At 35.2% G+C, this 23,416-nt stretch overlaps 2 pseudogenes; both read right to left on the reverse strand.

Moving 5' to 3' along the window:
- Positions 1 to 283: 283 nt before the first annotated feature.
- LOC133049223 (olfactory receptor 6C1-like) lies at positions 284 to 1,240 on the reverse strand (annotated as a pseudogene).
- An 11,005-nt stretch (positions 1,241 to 12,245) lies between these two features.
- LOC133049300 (olfactory receptor 6C76-like) lies at positions 12,246 to 13,824 on the reverse strand (annotated as a pseudogene).
- Between the last annotated feature and the right edge of the window lie 9,592 nt (positions 13,825 to 23,416).

Here is a 23,416-nt window from a genome sequence, read left to right on the forward strand (position 1 = left end):
ATTTCACCAGAAGAAAAGTGCATGAGAGAAGGTTTACAATCTGAATGGAAGAAATGTGTATGTGTATATATATGTACATATATGAAGAGTTCAAATTTAAATGGCAAAAATAAAATACACATATGCAAATATCCTTGATAAACTGCTGACAATAAAAGTATAAATGCTGAAAATGAATCTAGGGAGGCTGTGTGGATATTAATAAATTTTGAAAAACCTGGATTTTAATTGAATTGCTCTTCATTCATATGCCTCTAATTCATGAAACAGAACTTTTATATTTTCATTTCCTTGAGAAAAACATAGTCTTCCTTGCCATGTCCACGAAGGCTCTCTTGACTTGCTGATTCCTAAGAGTGTAGATAAACGGGTTCAGCATGGGTGCTACTGAGGTATTTAGCACAGCTACTCCCTTGCTCAAAGAGACCCTATCTTTTGCAGATGGAATCACATACATGAAAATGCAGCTGCCATAAGAGATGGAGATAACAATCATGTGGGAAGAACATGTGGAAAAGGCCTTTGTCCTCTAGGTGGTAGAAGGGATCCTCAAAATTGTTCTGATGACATGTGTGTAGGACAGAATTATTAACGCTAAAGTGAACAATAGAATAAACACAGCACAGGAAAACCCCAGTATCTCTAGGAATTTGGTGTCTGAACAAGAAAGGTATAATAAAGGGAAATAATCACAAGTAAAACGGTTGATAACATTGGACATACAGTAATCAAGCTGTATGAAGAACATGAATAATGGGAATATAATTAAGAATGAAGTCAGCCAAGAGGCCAAGACAAGCAGTATGCAGACTGTATGATTCATGATGGTCATGTAATGCAGCAGTTTGCAGATGGCAATGTAGCGGTCATAGGACATGGCAGCCAGAAGGTAAAACTCAGTGATTCCCAAGAAAATGAAAAAAAGAAAAAAAAGAAAAAAAAACTGAGCCATACAATCATTAAAAGAGATTTTTTTTTTATCTCCCATAAAAACGGTGTCCAAGAACTTGGGAATAGTGACAGTTGTGAATGAAACTTCCAATATGGAGAAACTCCTGAGGAAGAAATACATGGAGGTCTGGAGGTGGATACCCAGCAGGGTCAGGATGATAATGGTCAGATTCCCAGTGATGCTGAGCATGTAGGTGATGAGCAGAAAGATAAAGATCACAACCTGAAGTTGTGGGTCGTCTGACAGTCCCAGGAGGATAAATTCTGTTATTTCTGTGTAGTTTCTCATTTTTCTTCTTCTTTTAAGTAACATTCAGGAGAAAACACAAAGGGACGAGACAGAAAAGGGGATTATCAATGTATAACACTGGGATTTGTCTCTGAAAGTAAATTCACTATGCCATGCTAACATAATTCAGGAGATCTTTAAAAACAAGTTAATAAAAATATATAACTTACTTTGAAGTAAGTTTTTACCATATGCCAGTATGTGTGTTTCACATAGGATATTTTTTTTATAAAATCCCTATTTTACAGGTTGGAATCAGAGTAGAAATAATTTAAAAAATCTTATCTAAATCACATACCCTGAATTGAAAAAGCAGGGATTATAACCTAGATCTTTCTAAAACTTAGGAAATACAGTAAAATAGATGCTACCTGTTGACTTTTTAAATGCCCCACCCCTCACTCTTAGAGGATTCCCTCCTGTTGGGAAAGACTTCATCTTTTTTCAAGCCCCATAAAATCATCCTATCCTAATTTGTGTCACCTGGTTCCTTGTATTGTTATTCTCTACTGTAATATAGAAAACCTACATGTCTCAGGAAAAAGTCACCCAGTGGATATGTCTCCAAAATAAAAGTGATTGGAATGAAATCTTTAACAACATGACAGATTTCTAAGTTTTCACTCAGACTCACATTAACCTCCCAACCTCATACCCCTCTTGGGAAGCCCCAGATAATGGAATAAAGGAATCCAGACAATGGATTTGCTTCAGCAGTCTTCTCAGATATTAGATAGTCAAGAGAGGAGGCAGAGTGGACCTTTAGTAGATTGGGTCTGTGTTAAGAGTTAAGGAAACCAAAATGTGTTATTCAGTCTCCAAGTCGTGTCCGACTTGTTGTGACACCATGGACTGCAGCCCGCCAGGCTCCCAGACTTTGCTCAAGTTCATATCCATTGCATTGAAGATGCCATCTATGCCATCATGCTATGGTGATTCCATGCCTCTGACGTCTTCTTCTCCTTCTGCCCTCAATCTTTCCCAGCATCACAGTCTTTTCCAATGTGTCAGCTGTTGGCATCAACTGGCCAAATTATTGAAGCTTTCAGTAGATAGCAGCAACGGAGCTGCTCTGCTACATAGGAAATCCCAAACAAGAATTAGGTCATCTGCGAATGGTTTAGCACCAGGCACAAATTGGGGTGCTGTGATGGGTGAGGGGGTGGCTACCTTTCTGGCTGCACCCAGTGTCCCAGGAAGAAGGGCTCTCTGCTCCTGACCTGGTCCCAAAGCACAGGGTGGCGCTCCCTTACGGACCCGGTGGAGGCCTGCCAGCAGGGATGTTGGGGGACCAGCTATCCAAGGCCGATCAAGGCTCCTGCGATGCTGCCACATCATTCTGTATGGGCAGATTCTGACTTAGAGGTGTTCAGTCATAATCCCACAGATGGTACCTTCGCCCCATTGGCTCGTCAGCTAACCTCTCAACCAAAGTGTATGAATATCTGAAAACAAACATTACCTTCTAGAAAACATTTTTTCTTCAAAATTTCTCCCATCTAAATGTTATTAGAATGTATGATTCTGATCTGTAAACCATTTCTGGAATGTGAGGTGTTAACCATTCCTGGGATGTTTTTGGTAAAGTAATGAAGAATATATCCAAATTTCTAAGACATCATTTCAGACTTTTTTCCTTACAACTCATTCACATTTTTCCCCCTTAGTCCCGTGGATCTTAGGATAACAAGTTACATATTCCTTTCTGTCCCTTTCTTTTTAATGAATGCTAGTGTCTTGGATAAGGGCTTCCCAGGTGGCGCTGGTGGTAAAGAACACGCCTGCCAATTCAGGAGACATGAGAGATGTGGGCTCCATCTCTGGGTTGGAAAGATCCCCTGGAGGAGGGTGTGGCAATCCACTCCAGTATTCCTGCCTGGAGAATCCCCAAGTACAAATGAGCCTGGCAGTCCACAGGGTCTCAAAGAGTCAGACACGACTGAAGTGACTTAGAAGCAGTGTCTTGGATATCTCATTGTCAAAACAGGCATGTGGCTCATTGAAAGTGAAAATTAATCTATATGATAAACAAATGTTGACCATTGTGTTAAATAAGATAACTGGAAGTGATTTTCAGGACACATATGCTATTCCATAGTAAATTGTAAGCATGGCTTCTTTAAGAAAAGATCACTAGCATTCCCCAAATTCACCAATTTGAAAAAGTGACAATATTTAAATGTCTATTAAAGATTGTGTTCCTTATTTTATATAAATTGTGAGACATGAGTGGGGAGCTCTCTAAATTCCACAATATAATTGGAAACAAATTAGCTTCTCACATTCTCTATGTGTACTGAATTTTCTCTTCTTAACTTTAAGACTCCTAAGGAAATCGTAAGTAATTCGATGAACACATATAATTTAGATTATTTTCAGATTACTTTAAGACTGCCTTTGACTAGTCCTAAAATTAGTTCAGAATCCTGTTTCTCTTAGTCCTCTAGTTTTTTGTTTTTTGTTTTTTTTTTTTTTTAAGTCCTTGTTTTTTTCTTAATGGAAAAGGGAAATCAAATCAAAGCACCAATAAGTATGAATGGGAATAATGAAGGAAAAACTGTAAAGACCTAAGTCACTCTCAAAATCTGTATATTTTCCTAGAAATGTTGCTTTTTTTTCTCTCCTAATTGTCTCAGTTTTAACTATTATCTATGTCTGAAGATAATTTTTAACTTAAAAAGGAAATAAATTCTTATGAAAATATGGCATCAGGACTTAATTTTAGTTAAAAATGTGTGAGACTATTAGGGATTTGCATTCCAAGACAAATTATTAAAAATACAACTCTCTGAGTTACAGGTTTCTTTTCCACTATGAACATGGCTATAATATTTCATGGAATTATTATGAGGGCTAATTTAATTAAAAGAAAAGTTAAATTATATAAAACTTTAAAGCATGTATTCCCACAGAGGAAATACTATTTTTATTATTATTCCTAAAAAATAAAGTCAATTATTACCTTCAAGGAAGATGATCCCAATATAAAAAATAATAGCCATTTTTTGTGGAAACTCGTTTGAAAGACAATGCTAAGATTTATGTAGTTATCTAACAGAATCATTACAATAGTTTTGTGTAGTGCTTGAATAAGCTAACAATGAGAGGCTAAATATTGAACAAAATCATACAGCTAGTAAATGGTCAAGTTGGTATTCTAAATTCTTTCTGCTTGAACTGAAGCATGTGTTATTTATTAAACATATATTCAATAAGGAGGGCCAAACTCAAAGAGTAATTTTCTAACAATGAATAAATAATTAGTAATACAAACAAAATATTAATGTGCTCATTCTTCATAACCCTTGGTATTTACAGAAAGGAAAGGCATCTCCAAATTATTAATCTCAATGTAATGAAAAGTTAAGCTAAGAACATATAAATCAATGCTAAGAAAAAGTTGTCATTGGCTTTTACTTTACAGCCTTACCTCTATTTGTACAAATGCATCACTTCAGGTGACTGAGGCTATTCTTAAAAATTGGTAACTATATCAATTTTAAGATAAGATATCGAGCATTTCTAAAAATGCTCTATCTTAACACATTTGGAATTACCTTATTTCTATAGATAAATTTCTTTGATGCATTTTACATGGAAGCCATGGGAACAAAAACAGGGAAGGGAAGCAAGATATGGAGTTACTGTGGCCCTTTCTGGATGTGATTTCTATATGAATTTTAACCTGCATGAGGCAAATGTTGCTTTATCCACCATATGGCCAACGTTCATGGGAAATACTCTAGCAAATCAAATATGACAACAGAGCCAAAAGGAAAGAAAATACACTAAGGATTATAAACATGTTATCAACCTTTATACCACTACTGAAACAAAAAACTTGACAGATAATATCCAAACAGATAGAAAAGCATGAGAACTTGGCCACAAACATATAGATTATTTTGCTTACTATCTATGTGAAGATATCTAAATGTACAAGATTGTGGAAGAGATTTCTTGAATATCCTAAATCACCATTTCTCTGAAGAATAGACCTTTTTCCCCTTGCTGACTAAAATACTGTGATGAATGAATCGTATGTGTAAACATTACATTTTCCTTTCTTATGTAATAAAATGTCTCTATAAAGGGTCTCTCTAGGCTATTAAATATAAAAAAATTTAAAAAATCAAATAGAACACAATAAAAACAAGAATGAGATAAAATATCATACTCAGTGAATCCCATGAAAGTTATGAGAGATTTTGGATTAAATACACTTTAAACTGTTCAAACTCTTCTAAAAAACTTTTCAAGTTATTTTTCCATAATAATGGTAATAATTGTTGAGAAGGATCTATCAGAGGTCCTGTTTTCATCTGATTGATGGTCTGTGTTCCTGTAATTACTGAAAGCATAAAATCTAGAAATTTTTACAACAATTTGCAACTCAGATTCCTTTTAATCTAATTTTAGAAAGGACAGAAAGTTAAATAAATCTCATCTATTGACTCAATCACAGTTATTCATTGAATAAATATTTATTGAGATTCTTCTATCTTTAGATACTATAGGAGCACTAGGGACACTACAGGATCAAATTAGATATGACCCAAACTTTAATCAGCCTACGAAGAACTTTCCAAACAAAAATATAGAAGATACTTCGTGGTTCGTGCACAGGTTGGAAAAGAACTTCTAGACATGAGGCAGAATGAGAGGGAAATAAAGTTTATTAGCGTGGGAGATTCTGATAAGAACAAATACTACACTTAATCTTAGCCCAAAGGCTGAAAAGCAATAGACTTGTGGACATGGGGAGAGGGGAGGAGAGGGTGAGATGTATGGAAAGTGTAACATGGACACTTACATTACCATATGTAAAATAGATCGTCAATGGGAATTTGCTGGATGGCTCAGGAAACTCAAACAGGGGTTCTGTATCAACAGGGGTGGGGTTGGGAGGGAGATGGGAGGGAGGTTCAAAAAGGAGGGGATATATGTACACCTATGGCTGATTCATGTTGAGCTTTGACAGAAAACAGCAAAATTCTGTAAAGCAATTACCCTTCAATAAAAGAATAAATAAATAAATTAAAAAAAAAAAAAAAAAAACTTGTGGGTCATTTGCTGATTGGATGAGGTAGGTATAGTGGGTGGGGAAGAGTAAGGCAAATACCTTCCCTGTGTGGGGTTGGAGGGCAAACAGGTTACTCTGCTCAGGAGGACCTGAAATCCATTAATAGTTACAACACGGGGGAGGGAAGGACCATATGTGTCTGGTTTTTCCGTTCCTGCATTCCAAGACCCTCCTTGGTTTTATCTGCTTTATAGTCCTTGGGTCACCACATTCCTCCCTTCCTTTAACACTAATATGATAACTAAAATTTTAATTGACCACATTTTTATCAGGGCATATCAGATCTATACGAATCCCACATAATTTTAGGATATCTATATTAGTAAATCAACCATATAGTATGATGAGAAGAGTTATCATCACTTCAACAATACTTTTCATGTAACTTAACATGTCTAATGAACCCAGGTAGTTTAATAGCTCTTTGGGATGTCTCAGGGGCCCTCTGAAGCATCCCAAAATCATCCTCATAGAATATGTGAGATGCCCCCAAGTCTCTTGGTGGACTTGATGATGATGAAGTCCTGAACAAATCCAACTCCAAAATACTGGACCGCCACTTGGTGTAGGTAAAAACACCAAGTTACAAGTGACAAGAAGAAACAGAAAATAACCCAATCAGATAAAATAAACCTCAAAAATTCTACCCTAAACAAATGGAGGTTTTTGAACACTTGACAAAGACATCAAAATAACTGTCATAAATATGATTACTAAATTCAGGAAAGTGGCAGTGTTTTAGTTTTATTTAATTTATTCTGAATTATTTGAATAATTTTATTCCAAAATAATAGAGACTATTTGAATTATATACAAAATGCATGATATCATGATCAACATTTACCTTCAAAATGTGTATTGAATTTCACAAAATAAATATCTTGACATTAAAAGTCTGATGCAAGAGTGCATATCTCTTTGGACTGAATTTAGTGTATGCTGACTAAAAAATACAGTCACAACCTGAAAGAAGAGAACTATTTTATTGGATGGGAATGTTTAGGACTCTGAGCCCAGGAAACAGCATCTCAGTAGCTTTGAGAAAACTGCTTCAAGAAAACAGGAGAGTGAGTCAGACTATATACAAGTTTGCAACAAAGAGAGCAGGCAATCTGAACACAAAAGATCAGGTATCAAATTAAGGAATTTAACATTCTAGATATGGGAAGATGCAAGCCTCTAGGTTCACTGAATTAATTCATTTCATAGACACCTCAGCTATCTGGGGCCAAATCCTGTTCCCTTGTTGACCTTAAAGAGTTGCATGTGGCTACTTCTTGCATCACCCCCAGGTACACAGCAATCACCATGAGGGCATGAGACTGCTGGATCTCAGTTTTGGGAGCCCTCATTCACATTTGGAGACCAGAAATTGCTGATGGCTGTGACGTTTCTTGTTTGTTGATATGGCAGGAGATATTTTAATTTCACACGTAATATCACACAGAATATATAGATTCTTTAAACCATAGGAAATATCAATGTTCATCTTGAAAATACACAGGAAATTACACACTCATTTTGAAACTCTATATTTGAAGTACAAGGTGATATCATAGGATCTTTTCAGGGACTGATTAAGAAAATTAAAACTATCTTTCACATTGTGCTATGTCTTAAAGAAATACATTTCATTTTTACAAAAGGCCTTTTTTCTCTGACTGGCAGATGGGATTCTCAGAATAGTCCTGATAAAGCATCTGTGGGAAATAATTTTAGTATTATTTTCCCACTTTTCTGTGCACGCTTCGGCAGCACATATACTAAAATATTTTCCCACTTTTCTTGATCCACCCCCATGTATCATACTTCTCCTCTTACTAATCACTGGGCTTCCCTGGTGGCTCAGTCAGTCCAGTATTCTGGCCTGGAGAATTCCATGGAGTATGACCCATGGGGTCACAAAGAGTGGGATATGACTGAGTGACTTTCACTAATCACTACCTCTAATCATTACTACTAGTAATCACTTACTAATCATTACATAATTCAGTACCCGTCAAAAGGAGTATTGAAAAATAAAGTTTTTCTAAATTTGTTTTCATGATTCTATTTTTTTCCCATCATCAACATCTTTTATTTTATTTATTTTTTAAACTAATTTATTTATTTAAATTGGAGGCTAATTACTTTACAATATTGTGGCGGTTTTAACCATACATTGACATGCATGATTCTATTTCTTAGCTCTGTCCCCTTCAAAATGATCTTATCTTATACTTACTGAACTATCATTTTGCTCGTATGTGAAATTCTAATTATTATACCATATTGTTGTTTCTAGAATTATATATAAAACCCCTACCAATGCCTTTATTGAATTCTCAACAAAACAGAGGTCTTATTTTAATATCATGTTTGCTGTCTATCAGAAAAGCTGAACGCATTTCAAGGTAAAGCATTTCAATAGTCCATGTAGAAGCTCAGTTGACCCTGTATTGAAGAAACTGTGTTACTTGTTCAAGAACAGATTTTTTTTTTTTTTAAAAAAAAAGCACTATTAAACTACCTGGAGATTCAAATTCAGATGCCAATGGTTGTAGGTCTATTAGATATGAAGAGATGCAATATGATACAGACCAAGCAAAATGGCAGAGAAGACAGATAACATAACTTTAATCTTTCTGGGAGTGGGCAGAATAGGAATGGGGAAGTTGTATTTTAGAAGTGCTACACCCTGAGTTGTAGAGCATCTGTGCAGTATAAGTAGTAAATGACAGACATTTAAAAATATATGTGAAACATTTCAGAATAGCTCCATGATAAGTTACTGGTTTAACTTGGATAGTGTTTTTTAAGCAAATTCTTCCTGACTCACACATAACAGAATCAAAACTAAAAAGAACACCGAGAGAGCCTTAGGTTTTACTTTTACAAGATTGTCCAAACATGTTACATGTTTTTTCACATTCTGTGCTCTTAAAATTTCTAAAAGTTAAATAGTGTTCCAGGATCATTAGATATATTTTCTCAAAATGAAATAATGATGAAGTAAAGTGATAATAAATTTTTAAAATGTTATTCCTGAAATCATATTCCTGACACATATCTTTTAAGATATACTTCCTTAACTGGTTGTACTGAAACCTGTAAAATTGTCCTGTCACTTATATACTGTATATATTGTTCTCCCTGGCTTTGTATTTTTTCTGGTCTGTAATAAAACAGAATTTTTCAAACATATTTTATTCAAATAAAAACCCATAGTTAATTTTTAAAGGAAATGAAAAAGATATTATAGTCAAATGCACAAACATTTCTAGAAAAAAAATCATGAAAATGATGTGCACCTGGGAAAACCTTTTTTATTCTATTTAATATTTTCAAATTTTGGTCATGACACACAAACTGTCTTGAGTTCCCCAAATTCCACTCACTTTGTGACTAAGAATTAAAAAATCCTTTAAAAAAACATTAGTTTATTCTGTCATCTTGGTTTCCTTGATAGAAGATATAGCTATGTAACTATACATCTACATTTATGATAATCTGAAAAAAAATATATTGACTAGCATTGTTTTCTTCATTTAATAGTTATTTACAAGCAGCTTTCAATAAGTTTCAGAAGTATCCCAAGTTACTGGAAGGTGTCTTTTTACATATGGAAACACCAAAAAACTATTAACATTTTATTATTAATTTTTAAAATAGTCTAGTAAAATAATAGATTTTCATCTCCAATCTAAATACTTGTAAATGCTACCAATTCTCAAACACAAACTAAGTAACTAGTTTCTATGAAAATTGTATTAAAATAACAATCATTTTTTAAAAATAAACAACCCTAGTTTGACCATCAACACTAAGGGTTAATCTCCGCAACAATTTTTTCATTAAATTAAATGGACTATGTACAAATATATTGGTAGTATTACAAAGGAACATAAATGAATATTAGCTTTAAGTTCAGTTCAATTCAGTTCAGTCGCTCAGTTGTATCTGACTCTTTGAGACCCCACGAACTGCCAGGCCTCCCTATCCATCACCAACTGCCAGTGTCTACCCAAACCCATGTCCCTTGAGTCGGTGATGCCATCCAACCATCTCATCTTCTGTCATCCCCTTCTCCTCCTGCCTTCAATCTTTCCCATCATCAGGGTCTTTTCAAATGAGTCAGCTCTTTGCATCAGGTGGCCAGAGTACTGGAGTTTCAGCTTCAGCATCAGTCCTTCCAATGAACACCCAGGAATGATCTCCTTTAGGATGGACTCCTAGGATGTCCTTCTTTAGGATGGCTGGATCTCCTTGCAGTAAGGGACTCTCAAGAGTCTTCTCCAACACCACAGTTCAAAAGCATCAATTCTTTGGTGCTCAGCTTTCTTTATAGTCCAATTCTCACATCCATACTTGACCACTGGAAACCATAGCCTTGACTAGAAGGACCTTTGTTGGCAAGGTAATGTCTCTGCTTTTTAATATGCTGTCTAGGTTGGTCATAACTTTCCTTCAAAGGAGTAAGTGTCTTTTAATTTCATGGCTGCAATCACCATCTGCAGTGATTTTGGAGCTCAGAAAACTAAAGTCAGCCACTGTTTCCACTGTTTCTCCATCTATTTGCCATGAAGTGATTGGACCGGATGTCATAGTCTTAGCTTTCTGAATGTTGAGTTTTAACCCAACTTTTTCACTCTCCTCTTTCACTTTCATCAAGAGGTTCTTTAGTTCTTCTTTGCTTTCTGCCATAAGTGTGGTGTCATCTGCATACCTGAGGCTGTTGATATTTCTCTCAGCAATCTTGATTTCAGCATGTGCTTCATCCAGCCTGGCATTTCTCACAATACATTCTTCACATAAGTTAAATAAGCAGGATGACAATGCACAGCCTTGACATACTCCTTTCCCAATTTGGAACCAGTCTGTTGTTCTACGTACAGTTCTAACTGTTGCTTATTCCTTAGAACAATTAAATAAATCTATTTGATTTTCTGGTTTGTGTTATGATTATCCTTATTTACAACTGGATTACATGATTCTTAAAAAAAAAAAAACTCATGTGCTATACTTTGCTTTTGTTTTCCTAACAGTGTATGCTAAATATATGCAATAGTATAAATGAATTAATAATTAACATTACTCTTTGCAATCAATAGTTATACTTTCAATTAGACATAATATCTCAAAATAAGCTGGTTATCATTACATTATTATTTTTAGTTATATACTTATGCTATTATGTAGAATCTAAGGAACATAGTTTCAAAATGAATAGGGAATAGCTGATAAGGTACTAAATGTGATCTTACTAGGCTGCATTTTATTCTTAATCAAAGTTACCTAGATATAGTACACATATATGTCTCAATACTTACTAACTACATAGAATAAAATGTAACATGATTTTTTACTACACTAGCCTAGTGTGAGTGATTCTTTTTAAATTCTAAAGACAAAAAATAACACTGTTTTCTCTAAAAACAAACAAAAAAAAGTTTAGTCTCAACGTCCCCCTTTTAATATCTTTATTTAAAAACAATATAAAATGTGCAAAGGACATAAGCCAGGAATAAACAGTCTCAGAGAAGCCATATCATATCATTGTTTGGAACGTATTAAGCTTTTACAGAAACTCAAATATGAGAACAAAATTTTCTGAACATATATAGAAATACTTTAAGTCTCCATGAGAAATACATAAAGTTTATTGAAATAACCTTTCAAATATTTGTTACACTTAAGTGAAAGAAGAAGAGTGGAAGGGATCAAATTTGAGCTGCTTGTAATGGAACAGAAGAAGAAAGTGTTGATATTTTTAAATGGAAAACATGATTGATGTAAAACAGCTAATGTAAATACCATGACACTTCAGAAAGAAGTGAAAGGACAAATAATAAATAATACAATAGGGAAGCTGGGAACAAATCCAAGTTCCTCCTTTACTATTTTCCTTAATTATTAATTTCCCTCATATAACTCATTATGATTTTACTTGAATAAAAACAGAAGTCTTTGTAGCAAGTTTTTAAATGCTTGCTTCACCTGCTGGTTCTGTAGAGTATAAATAAAGGGTTTCAAAATCGGGGCAACAGAAGTATTGAGAACTGCGACTCCCTTCACTAAAGAGATCCTCTGTTTGGCTGAAGGTTTCACCTACATAAACATGCAGCTGCAATATGAGAGGGAGACGACAATCATGTGAGAAGAACAAGTGGAAAAAGCCTTTTTTATCTGTTTGGCAGAAGGAATTTTTAAATTGTCAGGGCAAAAATCTGTTCTATACATCAGTGTCTCTTTTTCTGTCTTGTATATAGGGTTATCGTTACCATCTTTATAAATTCCATATATATGCGTTAGTATACTGTATTGGTGTTTATCTTTCTGGTTTACTTCACTCTGTATAATGGGCTCCAGTTTCATCCATCTCATTAGAACTGATTGAAATATATTCTTTTTAATGGCTGAGTAATATTCTATTGTGTATATGTACCCTAGCTTTCTTATCCATTTGTCTGCTGATGGGTATCTAAGTTGAGTCCATGTCCTGGTTATTATAAACAGTGCTGTGATGAACATTGGGGTACACGAACAGACTTTTGGACTCTATGGGAGAAGGTGAGGATGGGATGATCTGAGAGAAAAGCATTGAAACATGTATATTATCAAATGTGAAGCAGATCGCCAGTCCAGGTTGGATGTATGAGACAAGTGCTCAGGGTTAGTGCACTGGGATCACCCAAGGGGATGGGATGGGGAGGGAGGTGGGAGGGGGGCTCAGGATGGAGAACACATGTAAATCCATGGCTGATTCATGTCAGTGTATGGCAAGAACCACTGCACTACTGTAAAGTAATTAGCCTCCAACTAATAAAAATAAAGGAAAAATAAATAAATAAATAAAATCGTCAGGGCAATATATGTCTATGATAGAATCACTAATACAAAAGTGATCAGTAGAGTCATCAGGGCTAGGATGAAACTCAGCGTTTCAAACAAATGTGTATCTGTACAGGGGATTAGCAGGAGACGAGCACTGCCACAGCAGAAATGATCAATGACATTGGAGTTACAGAAATCCGAGGTTAAGCCTAAAATGAGTCCTGAAAAAATGGTGAGGAAACCAGCCATCCAAGAGCTAAGGACCAGCTGGATACAGATTTTGTTGCTCGTGATGGTTGTATAATGCAAGGGCTTACAGATGGCAACATAACGATCATAGGACACGGCAGCCAGGAGATAAAATTCGGGTGCACCAAGAAGGAAAGCAAAAAACAACTGAGCTGCACAACAGTTATAGGTAATGGTTTTGTCACCAGTTTCCATGCTAACAAGCAGTTTGGGAATGCAAACTGTTGTATAGGAAATTTCTAAGAAGAAAATTTCGAAGAAAGAAATACATAGGAGTCTTGAGATGAGAATCAAGCAAAGTGAGGGTGATGATAGTCAAGTTGCCTGAGATGCTTAACAAATAGGTGAGAAGCAGGAAGACAAATAGCACAGTCTTCAGTTTGGGGTCCTCTGTCAATCCCACTAAGATAAACACTGTCACTGATGTACGGTTTTCCATTGTTGCCTCCTGATCTGCTTCTAGTCCGGTGAAAATATTGAGAAAAAAAATTGTGCAAAGGGACCAGAAAACATGAAGATAACAATGTCAAAACATCACTAATTGCTAAAGGAGTACTTTTTCGATATGATTAATGTAAGATAAACTAGCGAAAGCTGTTACTTTTCTTTTGGGTAAAAGAAAATATGTTGAACAAATTTGATGAAATAAAAGAGTACCTTATGTCATTTTTATATTCTAGTTTAGTTACATTTATGATAATGAAGTGAAGAGATGAATATGCTTGTGAAAAAAATTGATCTATTTTTTCTTAATATGTTAAGTATGAGAACATTATATTAGCTTACACTCAGTCTTGCTGATGATTACATAAACAGCATTGCCTCAAGAAGCTGACAGTGAGGGCAACAGAGAAGCAAGAAGCAAATGGTATATAAATGTGTATGATGGTTGAAAACAGAAACCCAGCTTTAGACTTAAGATACATAGTGGAAATAATTCAGTATAATAATGTCCATACCTCTTCAGTTTAGCCTTTTACCAATCTACTCAACTAACTAAAAGTTTTTTCTACAGTTCTTTCTGATTTTTTTTTTTTTTTTTTTTTTTTTGGTAAATTAGCGTGATGTATTTTGTCCCTGTTTCCATCGCTTCTCTTTTTCTGTCACTCTTCTCTTTTACCATGTCCTATTCCAATATTATGGAGGAGGAAATGGCAATCCAGTCCAGTATTCTTGCTTGGAAAATCCCATGGATGGAGGAGCCTGATAGGCTACAGTCCATGGGGTCGCAAAGAGTCAGACACAACTAAGCGACTTCACTCACTCACTCACTCATTCCAATATTAAACTTATCTGATTACATAGAGAACCTGACTTGAACAAAATTAACCAGATTTAATGTTTCTTCAGATTATAGTTCTGAAAATTGGAAGAGAATAATAAAGCAATATGCAAAATTAGTAAGGGTTCAGCATGAGGGAAAATGAAATAGGGTAGAAGAATAAAAGGAAGAGAAAAAGGAGAATAGAGGCAAAGCAGAAAGGGAAGATAATAAAGACAAAGACCTACCATTAAGAGTGAATTTCTCTTCAGATAAGAATTCTATTTACCTCTTGGCTTTTAGACTGATCTATAGATCAAGGCAGCAAATATGTAATTTACCTTTACTGAGGTGAATAAAAAAGAGAAGCTCTAGTAAATTTTACTGTAATGATCTGTGTCTGAGCAAGGTTTCAGACACTTACAAGTAATACTGACTGCCCTGAAAATATGGTAAATCAAAAGTCAAGCCACATCAGATGAAGTTGATTATGTGGCTGAGAATTTTATAAGCTCTTACTAAGTTAAATGTCATGAATCCTCCTAGGTATAAATATGTCATCCCTTGAGAGGAAGCCTCTGCTTTGATGACTTCATTATCAGTTATGCTTCTTTGGTGACTTCACCATCAATAACAGACATTAATTAACCAATTTTTATAGGTCTATGGAGAATGCACTGTTGTACATTGTAAAGGTATAAGACACTGTCCAAGAGAGAATTGCAGTTTACCAATGTTTTGAGGTGAGAGCATCCATGTGTGCATGTAGCAGTGTACAATGCTCCATGAACTTAAGGGTAAATAAGACTCGTGTTTACTATATGGCATTGGAGACTAGGAGAGAAGATTTATCTGGGGCTTGGGACTGCTGGGGAGATGAACAAGAGAGAATGTTGAAAGAGAGGATGGATCCTCAGTTGGGCATTGGAGACAGAGTAGGAAGCAGAATAAAGCCTTTTAAGTAGGATAAATAGTGTCAACAAAGCTACATAAGAATGAAAACTCATGAATTAATAAAAATTTACCAGAGACATTATGAAATACAAAGATTTCTCCAGGGAATATTTAAGGCTCTGGAGATTCTGGCTATTAGTACCAAAATATAATAACATCTTCCTAGTATTTAGACACATTTTCCCAAATCTAAGGGATAATTTCTGAGGAAACTAACTGTATTGTAATGGCAATAGTCACTTGAGTCAGTAACAGATCTATCATCCCAAGTCAGAATTAAGTTGGACCTAGTTTTCCTTTTGCTCCATAACACTTGATATACACTGGAACTGTGTTTATTTATATTATATATGTATATAATATACATAGAAAGTTTATTAATCTTATTTGTATTTACATTAAAAACTGAAAGGAAATTCCCTCCTTTCAAAATCATGATAAAACTTATTTAAAAATGGTGACATTTAATAAATCAATTTCAGATCACCTACAATTAAAATAAAATTCCCTGGCTTACGCAGCTGGCTCTCATGCTCCAGGGAATCAGCCAGAAATAGAGAGATAGAGAGAGATAAAGAGAGGAAAAGAAAGAAAGAAAGGAAGAAAGACACGGGGACCGAAGCTCTGATGGAGCAAAGGTGTTTTAATCAACATGGTGTGGGCATATATACTGTCTTACAAGGTAGTTATTCTCAGCAAAGATAACGATTAAAATTCCAGACTTACAAAACATAAGGCAATCCTTATCAAAGAGCGAGAGTCACAAACAATTACTTTTACCGTATGGTTTATAAAAAGGAAGAGGGTTCTTATTACCGTATTGAAAAACTAACGAAGGACATGCCTGGATTCCTCAGCTCCGGGAAAGGTGTACCTCTCCTCTTAATTCCTGAATGTTCAGGAATTAATAAGGACCAGAGGCTTCCTGACAGATCCAAAACAGCACACAGGAAGCCTCCTGTTAAATGCTTCCTGACAATTAAGTATTCTTAGAATTTTTTTAATTTATTTTCAATAATATGTGGATTTATATATCAGCTTGCAAAATATACTGAAACTTACAAACTGTTACCCTTAATTGTAAATAAATAGAATTACTTAGGCAAAAAAAAAAAGTGCTGTTAATGTTCACATTCCTTATATTTCTGTTGAAGAATGAAGAACTCAGATTTTTTTTCTTTTTTCCTTCCATGGAGTCACAGTGAAATAATAGGTAATTTTTAAAATAAATTTAACACATGTGGATATTTTGTGATTAGCCATTTGTAGCTCAGATCAGCAAATTATAGACTATCCAAATATCTCCTTTATTCTTTATATTCACTATATTTTAAGTTAATAATAATACAGCATAGTACTAAAATTAAACAACTATTTATCCTAGCAAGTGATTATGGTTATTTCCAGGAAATATCCTAAAGAGTAAGCAAATCTCTCCAAGACATTCAGATTCAAAGGCATAGTTTCCCTGAGGATCTTTGGTGTGTTAGTAAACAATAAGCCAAAGAGATGTCAATATGGATACAGACTTTTTTCTTATCTCCTTTAACTACATTCTCAGGAGTTTCTCAACAAAAAACACTATATTGAAGTCACCATGCACTCCTTTTACCTTCATTTATTTATAAATTTATTTATTCCTTCCTTGAATACATATTTGTCATGTGCTTGAAATGTGTCAACCATGCTTCTATGTAATGGGCATAAAACAATAATCAAGATACATGAATATAAATGTGAGTATATGAAGGGTTAAGAATTAGGTTCAGAGCACACCTGGAGGATTTTCAGTTTTAATTCAACATGTAAAGATCTGAGAAGTCATCACTCATATCTGTATTACCAGAAAAAGCAGAAAAATAATTGAAGATCAATGGCTTTCTTGTACCTATTAGAGAACTGAGGTAGCAAGGCAAACCACCACAGCAAAATCAGGAGAAACAGACCCACTCAGAGAGGGAGCCACGACCTGCTTATTTGGACCCAAAGCCATAAGCTAACAGGAATATTTCAGTGCTTCAAATTGATAAATTGATACATGCTGAATGTCTACATATGGCAGAGAATGAAGAGGAACCAAAAAGCCTCTTGATGAAAGTGAAAAAAGAGAGTGAAAAAGTTGGCTTAAAGCTTAACATTCAGAAAACTAAGACCACGGCATCTGGTCCCATCACCTCATGGGAAATGGATGGGGAGACAGTGGAAACAGTGTCAGAATTTATTTTGGGGGCTCCAAAATCACTGCAGATGGTAACTGCAGCAATTAAATTAAAAGACGCTTACTCCTTGGAATGAAAGTTATGACCAACCTAGATAGCATATTAAAAAGCAGAGACATTACTTTGGCAACAAAGGTCCATCTAGTCAAAGCTATGGTTTTTCCAGTGGTCATGTATGGATGTGAGAGTTGGACTGTAAAGAAAGCTGAGCGCCAAAGAATTGATGCTTTTGAACTGTGGTGTTGGAGAAGACTCTTGAGAGTCCCTTGGACTGCAAGGAGATCCAACCAGTCCATCCTAAAGAAGATCAGTCCTGGGTGTTCATTGGAAAGACTGATGTTGAAGCTGAAACTCCAATACTTTGGCCACCTGATGCGAAGAGCTGACTCACTGCAAAAATACCCTGACGCTGGGAAAGATTGAGGGCAGGAGGAGAAGGGGATGACAGAGGATGAAATAGTTGGATGGCATCACCAACTCAATGGACATGGGTTTGGGTGGGCTCCGGGAGTCCAGGAACAGGGAGGAACTGGTGTGCTGCGGTTCATGGGGTCACAAAGAGTCAGACATGACTGAGCAACCGAACTCAACTGAATGGGTAACTTGAACATTTATTAATTTTGAAGAACCAATGGCTTCAAAGTTCCTGAATTTGAAGAACAGCATATATTTACATAATAAAAATTCAAACTAATCCCAAGTATAATAAAAGACCTACGAACCTCATGATCCAGCTACTAAACACCATAGATAATGAGAAAATATTTAATGTGGCCAGAAAAGAAAGACTAATTACATACTATGAACACTGGGAAACAATGGCATAAAAAATTTCTAACTTCACAAACACTGGAGGCCAGAAAACAAAAGGGACTCTTTATAGAGTTCTGAAAGAAAAAAAAAAAAATTGTCAACCCAGAATTCTGTACAGTGAAACTACCCTTCAAAAATGAAGGGGAAATAAAGATATTTTCAGATAAAATAAAACTAAGAGTATTTTCCATTAATGCATTTGCTCTCCAAGAAGCTGTCAACAGTATAAATTATGCATGGAACTTTTCAACAGACTCCAAATTGGTTTAGAACTGAAGTGTGTAACAGAGACTTGGTAGGGTATGAGAAAGACAAATATTACAGCAGTTTAAACAAAAAAAAAATAATTTATTTTTGTCCCTTTTAAATGTTCAGACTGGTAGGATGAAAATATTCAATGAAGTCTTTCAGTTTCTAATCTAATATCCCTGCAGTGCTGTCAGGAAGCTGGATGAGTTCTATTAATATCTTGTTTATTCACCATTCCTACTGTAATCACTCATCATCAATGTGCCAAATAGCTAGCCATCACATCTGCATAACAACTGTGAGACAGGGTAGAGAGGAGGAAAAGGAACACTGTTTATCAAAGACTAATTCCTGGAATTTGCACAAAGTATCTTGATTTACATTCTTCGGACAGAATTTACTCACTGGGTCACAAGTTGCAAGGAAGTCTGGCGAGAGACATAAATAAATATTCCATTAACACAGAAGAAGTGGAGAATGTTTAGTTATTAGGAACTATCAATTTAAGATCCAATAAAAAATAACACAAACACTAATGAAAGGAAGCTTTTAAAATAGAACTGGAATTGCATAAAGAACAAGTAACATCTAGAGAATTAATAATGGTGCATTCAGTATGAGGTACAACTCTTTTCTATGACAGGTTAAATTCTTACACTGTCTTACATGGTCACTTTTTATTACCAATGAGAATGATTTTTTTTTTTTTTTTCTGTTTCCAAGACATTATCTATGTATTAAGGATTTCAAAACATGAATATGTGGGAGGGCAAATATATTAGAGGAATCAAAACTGAATTATCTGGAGACATAGTTTAAAGTAGCATAAAAAAAGAAAAAAATATATATATACATAATTATATTTTTTCAAATATTTAGTGCATGGAGAGAACTCTTGTATAACATATAAATTTGTGATCCTTTGGGAATAGGTTTCTTAGATTTCATATTCTCAAACGATTTCTTCACAACTATTCATTATTTTCCTTCGGGGCACAGAAAGTATAAATATTCCATGGGATCAAGTGTTGAATAATTTTATATGGCATAGTATGTAATACTTCAAAATATATTCAATACATATATAAACAAATTGTAATGGGGAAATGCAATACACTAGTCAAAAACCATGAAAGCAAGTTTTAATTACAAAGCATTTACATTTACAAATTTGCCCAAAAAATAGATTATAAAAAACAATCATTCACTGAGGGGTGGAGTGAGATCCACTCAGAGAAGAATAAAATACCAGCATGCTCTGTTCAGTATGATGATAAAAAAAATTAAATATTGAAGCAGAGATGACTTTTTCTGAATAAATCTGTGTATATATCTTTTCTGAAAAATATTTAAGTTTTTCAGTGATTTTGGCAGACTACTTGAGTCCAAACAGATGAAAAGAATTGATAGGCCTAAAAGGTGGCACTAGAGGTAAAGAAGCCATGTATCAATAAAGGAGATGCAAGGGACACGGGCTTGATCCCTGGATCAGGAAGATGCCCTGGAGTAGGAACTGGCAACCTGCTCCAGTGTTCTTGCCTGGAACACTCCACGGACAGAAGGAGTGTGGAGGGCTATGGTTCATTGGGCCACAGAGCTGGACGTGGTTGAGCGCCTGAGCACACAAATAAAATTTAAAAACCATATTTTCTTTCAGATACATTTTAACCTACTTTTGGTCTATTTTTACCATAAGTATTAACTTCTTTTTCTAAACCTCTTACAGTTTGATTTAGGGAAAAATGGTAAAAGAAAACATATGGAATAGAGTGGTAATTTAGTACTAAAAAAAATCTTCCTTTAAAATTTATCTGATCTTCACAATATCTAACATAACTAGACATCATTGCATTCATTGGGCCAGCATCTAATGGTTTTGTAATGTGAGGCTTGTAATTCTTTTACACTGTGTGTTGGGATTAGTTGGTGTGTGTGATTACTGAATTTCAAACAAGAAATGATTTGATGCAGTAAAATTCTGATTTAGGTGTTTTCAATATACATATTCCTATAATTGTTTCCACTGAATTGTGTCTGTAAATGAAGAAAACTTTATAGCAGCTTGCTCCATAATTATGTGAATATAAAAATAATGTCTATGAAAAATAACATCATATCCTTTTTACCCATATCTGTCTACATTATTAACATGATTTTGGCAGCAGGTCATATTTTTTATTATAGACTCTTCCCACAAACTCCTTTAGCTACTATTTGGAAACAACTTTTGTTTGTCCTTTTATGTTATTTTTATCTATAAAGATGCTTTTTAAATAATAATGTGTGTTTTAGAGGTTGGAAATAATAACTTTGACATCCTCCATACAGAAAAGCTTTAATCTAGTGACCATCACCAAACCTTAATCATTTTATGTGTTTGATGGTGAAAATATTGAGACAGGATTTTTTTCTTAGAGATACCATTAATCTTTCATTTTGTAAAAGAAATACACAATAATTTGTCCTATAATTACTTGTACAAGATGTACTTTTAAGAGAAAAAGTTTGGAAAATACAGTTTTTCAAACTTAATACTGATTTCCAATTTTCTGAAAGGCGGTTGCTGAATGAAAAGACGCCAGGATTCTTTGCTTCTAGAGAATTCAATCCAGAGCCAGAGACGAGTCTGGATCACTCAGAGCTTTTGTGTAATAAAGTTTTATTAAAGTATAAAGGAGATAGAGAAAGCTTCTGACACAGGCATCAGAAGGGGGCAGAAAGAGTACCCCCCTGCTAGTCTTCAGCTGGATATTATATAGTCACTGGCAGTCAGTTAATGAAAAGAAAGGGATGCCTTAAAACTCAGAGTGGCACCAGGCCCCTCATCCGTAAGATGCATTTTGGGATAATATTGGCACCAGATGATTCATCCCAGGCTATAAAATGGTTGACTTGAATCTTATAGAAGGGCAGATTACCATACAAACAGTTTTGTTTACATAGATTAGGGGAACAATATCTGAGTTTAACATACTGGTTTGTCAAGTAGGTTCTGAGCCATTAGGCAAACCAACTTGAAGACAGTCTGGGGTAAATGCATAGTACATTAACAGCTTAAGACAAACATTTCCATAAGAAAAATGCATTGGTTAACTCAAGGATTGAGAATAGTTAACTTCAAGTGAAATCAGGTGTCATTATGGCAACATGGTATTTTAAGAGAAACCTCCTTTTAAATTTGTATAGAGAAGGAATTGCAAACCGTGTTACCGTGAACATTAGGGTGCGTGTATCTTCTCTAATTAGAATTTTCATTTTCCCCAGCTAATATATATGGCCTGGAGTGAATTGCCAGATTATATGGAAGCTCTAGTTTTCTGAGGAACATTCATACTGTTTTTCATATGGGCTGTACCAATTTACATCCCCACTTACAGTGTAGAAGGGTTCCATTTTCTCCACATCCTTTCCAACATTTGTTATTTGTGGACATTTCAATGAAGGCCATTCAGACCTGTGTGAGATGGTTCCTCATTATAGTTTTAATTTTCATTTCTCTAGTGATTAGTGATATTGAGCATCTTTTCATTACTGTTGGCCTGCTGTATATCTTCCCTGCAGAAATGTCTATTAAGGACTTCTGCCTATTTTTCGATTGGGTTACTTTTTGCTGTTGTTGTTTAGTTGTATGAGCTACTTGTATATTTTGGTAATTAAGTATTTTTCAGTCACATCATTTGCAAATATTTCCTTCCAGTCAATAGGTTGTCTTCTCATTTCGTTTGCAGTCTCCTTTGCTGTACAAAAGCCTGTAAGGTCTTTGGCCATCTGATGCCAGACACAACTGAGCACCTTCACTTTCTTTCTTTCTTAAAAAGGGTTGATTTTTACACTCTCCTTCTGATATTTCATTGTCGACATAAAGAAATGCAACTGATTCCTGTATGTTAATCTTGTATCCTGCTACCTTGCTGAATTCATTTTTTTTTTTTTTTTTTAGTTCTAATAGTTTTTCAGTTCTAATAGTTTCAGTTCTAACGTGAGATGCTGTGCAGTGCTTAGTCTTCAGTGATGTCTGACACTTTTGCAACCCCACGGACTGTAGCCCACCAGGTTCCTCTGTTCATGGGGATTCCTCCAGGCAAGAATACTGAAGTGGGTCACCATTCCCTTCTACAAGGGATCCTCCCAACCCAGGAATCAAACCCAGGTCTCCCTCATTGCAGGTGGATTCTTTACCATCTGGACCACCAAGGAAGTCCAAGAGTACTGAAGTAGGCAGCTTACCCCTTCTCCAGGGGACCTTCCCAACCCAGGAATAGAACCGGGGTCTCCTGCATTGCAGGCAGATTCTTTACCTGCTGAGCTACCAGGGAAGTCCTTCAGTTCTAATAGTTCAGTTCTAATAGTTTAGGGTTTTCTGTATACAGTATCGTGTCATCTGCATCTAATGACAATTTTACTCCTTCCCTTCAAATTTTGGTAATTGTTACTGCTTTTTCTTGTCTGAGTGCTCTGGCTCAGCTTCCAATACTACATTGAATAGAAGTGGTGACAGTGGGCATCCTTGTTTTGTTCCAAATTTTATTGGGAAG

Source organism: Dama dama, chromosome 30, assembly GCF_033118175.1.
Source record: "Dama dama isolate Ldn47 chromosome 30, ASM3311817v1, whole genome shotgun sequence".
Classification (NCBI taxonomy): Eukaryota; Metazoa; Chordata; class Mammalia; order Artiodactyla; family Cervidae; genus Dama; species Dama dama.